This window comes from Meriones unguiculatus, chromosome 3 (assembly GCF_030254825.1).
Source record: "Meriones unguiculatus strain TT.TT164.6M chromosome 3, Bangor_MerUng_6.1, whole genome shotgun sequence".
Classification (NCBI taxonomy): Eukaryota; Metazoa; Chordata; class Mammalia; order Rodentia; family Muridae; genus Meriones; species Meriones unguiculatus.
In genome coordinates this window covers 65,470,714-65,476,873 of record NC_083351.1, presented here as the reverse complement: position 1 = coordinate 65,476,873, position 6,160 = coordinate 65,470,714, and positions in this window count along the sequence as shown.

Sequence of the window (6,160 nt, the reverse complement as noted above, 5' to 3'; positions counted from 1 at the left end):
ATGCTCAACTGCATCTGAAATGTCTCTCACTCCTCTTCCTGCATCTGTCACAGGCTAACTTTGTCATTGGTGTGGAAGACTATTGGCCGACTATATGTCAGACTCTCCTACCTGAAATCTCAAGGCTCCAACAATTACTGTGTTTGTTGTCCTAGCAGGCAGATCATCTCCTGTGAAGGGTCTCTTTGAGTCCATTGTCCATCTCCAAACAAGAATCTTGAGGATGCTGTTGTCAGTTATGTCTATGGCTGTGGCACCTAATGGGACTTTGTGATGGTCAGTTACATCAGATGGGGTGAGGCAGTTAAAAAAAGGAAAAGAGGAATTTTATATCTGCTAGGGAAAGAATGGAGAAAGGGATATCAAATGGACAATTGCTTGATTTTACCTCTTCAGTGCAAACATTCCCATATTCATAAACTCAAGCATGTTCAGTTTGTGTAAAACAACTTTTCATTATCTCGAAAATGTACTCACTTGGTTGGGCAGAATTGCACCTATCTCCAGGATTTTTGCCCAGCTTCTATGCGCATATGGTAGGAGTACAGAACTGACTTCCTTAAGTTGTCTCTGACCTCCACATGCACACTGTATACACATTCAAATGTACACATGTGCTTACACACACACACACACACACACACACACACACACACACACACACACACAGTAAAATAAAAATTTAAAAAGGATGTCCGAGAGGGGCTGAAGGGAAGAAAGGGATGGGATAAGGGATGCAATTCTATTTCTTTTTTTTTAATTTTATTTTTCTTATTAGTTACATTTTGTTAACTCTGTGTCCCAGCTGTATCCTGCTCCCTCATTCCCTCCCCAACCCCACACTCCCTCTCTGGTCTCCTCCCTGACCCTTTCTAAGCCCACTGATTGGGGAGGACCTCCTCCCCTTTCATTTGACCCTGTTTTATCAGGTATCTTCAGGACTGGCTGCAAAGTCCTCCTCTGTGGCCTAACAGGACTGCTCCTCCCCTGAGGGGGTGGGGAGGTCAAAGAGCCTGCCATTGAGTTCCTGTTAGAAATAGTCCTTGTTCCCCTTACTTTGGAAAACTACTTGGTTACTGAGCTACCGCAGGCCACATCAGAGCAGAAGTTCTAGGTTATATCCATAGATGGTCCATTTGAAAGCTTATTTTAAAAAAGAAAATGAACTAACATTCTCAAGGGACAAAGTATACAAATTTGGAGAGTGTGACATTATTCTTTGTTATATGCCAAGGTATCTCCTATTGATGTAAAGATTCAGGCTTAGTTTATGAGGGGTGAGTGAACTTTCTCTCTTCCTGCATGGAGGTTTGATATGTGAACTTGAAATGTGAACTCGTGATCAAGAGACAGGGGAACAGGTACCCATACTAGTGTTGTTTATAAGAACTACATGGAACATGGGACACTGATCAGAATCTTATGTGTCCTTTCTTTCGGAGAGAAGGTGCAGGGGCTGTGTAGCTGATCAGGCAGAACCTTGTGAATCCTGTCTGTCAACTTTTCAGCTGACCTGTGCAGATCTTGTCTACTGGATCTGGGGTCTGAGAATCCAAAAAAGGGGCAGACTACAGTCTGAGGCTGTAGATAACCTTACTTCAGTGTCAGTGTACTTTTACACATGAATGTAACAGAGACAGCGATGATCTAAGGATCGTTTTTTGAGTTCAGAAGGACGTGATCAGAAAAACATGTAAATAAATGCCAGTAAGCGTATACTAAATATTAACTGAGCAGCTTTTTCCTAGAACTTTCCCAGGACAGACCAATTTAAACACAACTGCCTGGCATGTAGTATAAATCATATCTGGGAAGCATGAAAGCAAGGCAGAAAGCCATATCCAGATTTAGGGAATACTGACCAGATTGGGTTCTATAGCTATGATATGATACCCAACAAGAGTAAACATGTCTTATATATTGAATATAAATGTGTGTCACAGGAGGCATGAAATCACGTCCAAGAGCAATCCGGGTAGCAAAGTGCACCTGAAATAAAAGGCCCTTTGCTTTTTTCCCTGGAGGCTCTCACAGTCTCCCAAAGCATTGTTCACCACGGCTCATTCTTTTCACTGCATTCCGACACCTGTAAATCAGAACTAGCACTGGAGCTGCTAGTAATTTTAAGAGCACAGCAATAAATGCTTTTAGGGGAGATAATTTTATGCCCATTTTGTGAGCCCCTCCATAGAACACCAGGAATCGACTCCATTGCAAAATACGTGAGGGTTTATTGTATCCATGTTCGAACATGGGACAAAAAATTCCTATGGAAGCAGGAGAGGAATGCGGCCCTGTGTCTAGGGGAACAAGGTTTTAAAGCGCAAAACCGCAAGCAGGGACTTACATGCTTTGGCGTTACATGATTGGGTAAGGGAAATTGATCTCTGAAATGATTGATTCACTTTAGGTGCCAAGACCACAAATAGTTCTGGCCTGGCCATATGGGCCAGTTTCCTAGCAACTGTATATCTAGTGGGTGGGGAAAGACTGCATTAAGTCTTGGTTTTTCCCCTCACAGTTGGCTGGACACATCTCCATTTGCTGGGCTTCGTTCAGGCTTGTGCTTCAAACTTTAAAACAATACCCACTGATTTTTAATTATTTGGTCTCTTAATGAATAGGTCCAAAGGACAGATGATAGCTTGGGACAAAGCTGATTTGGGCTCTTAGTCGGGTGTCTGCCTCCTCTGTGACATGACTATAATCATCCTTGATTGATGGTGTAGCAGGGACAGAGAATGGTTATGTTTTCTTTGGCAAAGTCTTTCTAAAGGTTACAGAGAGGTACTTCAAAGAAAGCTGCTTCTTCCACATTAGGTTAAAAGGAAGAAACAGAGATAGCAGGAGGGGTAGGAGAAGGTCACTGACACTTGTTCTGAGACCTTTCAGTACAAATTATTCAACGTGGCAAAGTGCCATCTTTGGCAGTTGTCTTAGTTAGGGTAATATTGCTATAATGAAACATCATGGCCAAAAGCAACTTGGGGAAGAAAGGGTTTATATGGCTTTCACTTCCATAACACTGTCATTGAAGCTAGGACAAGGACTCAAGCAGGGCAGGAACCTGGAGTCTGGAGCTAATGCAGAGGCCATGGAGGGGTGGTACTTACTGGCTCGCTCCTTGTGGGTTGCTCAGCCTGCTCTCTTATAGAAGCCAGAACCACCAGCCCAGAGTGGCACCACATACGGTGGGTTGGGACCTCCCCCACCAATCACTAGTTAAGAAAATTACCTACAGGCTTACCACAGCCCGATCTAATGTTGTCGAGTTCTTATTTGAGAGGCCCTCCTCTCAGATGACTCTCAATTATCCGAACTTGACTTAAAGCTAGCCAAAGCAGGGGTATTGGTTTCTGAGCCTCAACAAATATTTAGCTACTCTAATACATCCAATAAACAGAAAAAAGTGAAGAGCAGGAGACTACGAAAGTAAACAACAAACAAAGCCCTATGAAAGGAAGGAAAGGGGGAACATGTAAGTGTGGCCCCTGTTGCCAGCCAGCGTGGCCTCCCTCTGTGGCAGGCTGGCAGGTCCTTAATTAGCCTGTTTCTTTGTCCCCAGCTCTGTTGCATGGCCTCTCCCAGAGCACTAGCTTCCTGGGAAAACATTTCCCTGGCATTTGCCAGTAAATAGCTCTGAAGAGATACAAGTGTTTTCTTAAATATTTGACAAGTGAGTATTTAAATCCAGAAACGCTAGTGCATGCTAGAACCTGCATGGATTATCCGCCTGAGACCCTCAGCTTGTTGAGTTTAGATGCCGTATCTAAGTGGCAGGAGTAGTCCTAGGAATAACTACAATGTTGGGTTTTGAGGTTTGGGGGTTTTTATTTTATTTTATTTTATTTTATTTTATTTTATTTTATTATTTAAAAGCGCCTTTCAGAACCAAACTGAGCTAAAACCCTGATCTTGTTCCCTGAGTTGTCAAACATTCTTTTGTATATTTTGCAACGTATTTGCATGCATTCATGGACAGCTCTCACCAAGGCTGGGACTTGCTAATTAAAGCCCACATTGAAATGTTATAAAATGAAGCCATTTATTGTAATCACAGATACTGTACATAACATAGCAATTTACATCCTGAAAGTTAATTACAAAAGTTGTTTGAAATAATCAGGGCCTTATTCAGCATCTCATGGATAGGGACATCTGTACAAATACTTACCACCATAGCAATGGCAAAGAAGGGCAGAAAAAAATAGGTTAGTTAAAAGTTCAAACAAACAGTGAAACACAAAATGAAAAAGAATTCCCCTGGCTCTATTCAGTGACTATAATGAACATTCAAGGGTACACTGTTCCATATTTTCAGAAAAATATTGAAGTATACTTTTGACATGATGACAGATCCTGCTAGAATTATAAAACATTGAGTAACTACTTAATTAATTGCAGCTAAAGTTTCTGGGACCCTTCCAAACTCTAAGTAAATTCTCATTGCCTGTTGAATCATGGCAATTTTCTCTAGAGAAAAGGTGTAAACTATTTGTACCAGCCAAACAGATGGCTGTTAAACTCTCAAGCATCTTCCTTGATGGGTAAATTGCCACCTGTAATGCCAATGAACCTTTCTGTTGTATGCACAGCATTTCTAGAAGGCAGGTTCTCTTGCCAGTACCCAACTATACACACCCTAGAAAAGCCTGCCTCTTGACGGAGCAACAGCTGCACTCTTGTATCTAGGCACTTTCTTATATCATGAGATAAGATCCAGTGGCACTGTCCTCAAAAGAAGTAACTGTACTTTCTCAAGATAGCAGAAACCTACAATGTCTTCTTGGATTAAGACCAGGCATGGTATGCCACTGAGCAAGACACGCTTCTCAACTGTGGGACTGCTAGTCATAAATTTCACATACATAGCAGAAATGCATTGATTTATCGCCTCTTTTGACCCACCATAAACCAGATTTTATGCTTAAAAATAAATGTCCCTATTGTTCAGGGAGGTTTACATATATATGTATATGTGTGTGTATATATATATATATATTTTTTTTTTCAAAAGAGAAAGTTATTTGGGCAACTGAAAAAAATCAGGCTCAAAAAAGCCCACTGGAGTTTTAAATATATACACACACAGCATAGCTAATCTTTACTGAGCTTCTCTTCTTGAAACTTCATGACGGCTTCTTTAGACTTGTAATAAATCCTGCTTGAGCCTAATTAAATTGGGGTTCAGGATCACTAGTGTTTTATCTTTTAGTGAACCTTTAACAGCCGCTTCATTACCCACTGGAGTGGGTAGAATGTACACACATGAATAGCAGTGGGTAATGCAATATTTATTATCTTCTTTTCTGGCAAAATATTTTTAGACAGCAGTAGGTTTTTTTTTTTTTAGTACTAAAGAGTTACATTTTTAAATATTTAGTACAATATTGAGCTGACTGGATGTCAATAAATGTTTGTTGATAGTTCAAATAAAGTACCATCTGAATATATTTTAAAATATTTTATATTTTAATTATTTGAATATATTTTAAGTAAAACTTTTTCCTGGTTCATTGAGTTTATTTTAATAATATTTTATTTTTCTTTGAGAATTTTATGAAATATATTTTGATCATATTTTTTTCCACATTACTACAGATGACAGTATGATAACTTTCTACTGTCATGTGGCAGGGACTTCTTTTTTTTTTTCACGTTACAAAAATGTTATCCTGACTTTATATTTTAACCCATAATATTCTTTAAAAATGGATGTGGAATTATGTGTGAGTATATCTAATTAAATATTTCCTTTTTTGAATAAGACATGACTTAAATGAACACATTAAATAGTTTAAAAACATCAAAATGGTTAGAATTCACTCAGTCAATGATAAGCATGTATGTATGTTTATATTTTGACTTTTCTGTAATAATTGTTGACACTATTTCACATACAAATATATTCATTTGCCAATAATCTCATTTTCCTCGAAAATTTTGTGAAAGTTTTTCTAGATTTTTGAGATAATTTCGAGATTTATTTGTTATGTGTCTATTTGGGTGGTGTATGCATCTGTGTCCATGTGTGTGCAGCTCTATTCACCCATGAAAGCACATGTGGATGCTAAAAGTTTTTCTGATCCTTCATCTGTTTCTCATTGACTCTAGAATTTGCTGTGTTGGTCGGAGAATGACATCAGATCAATCCACTCTT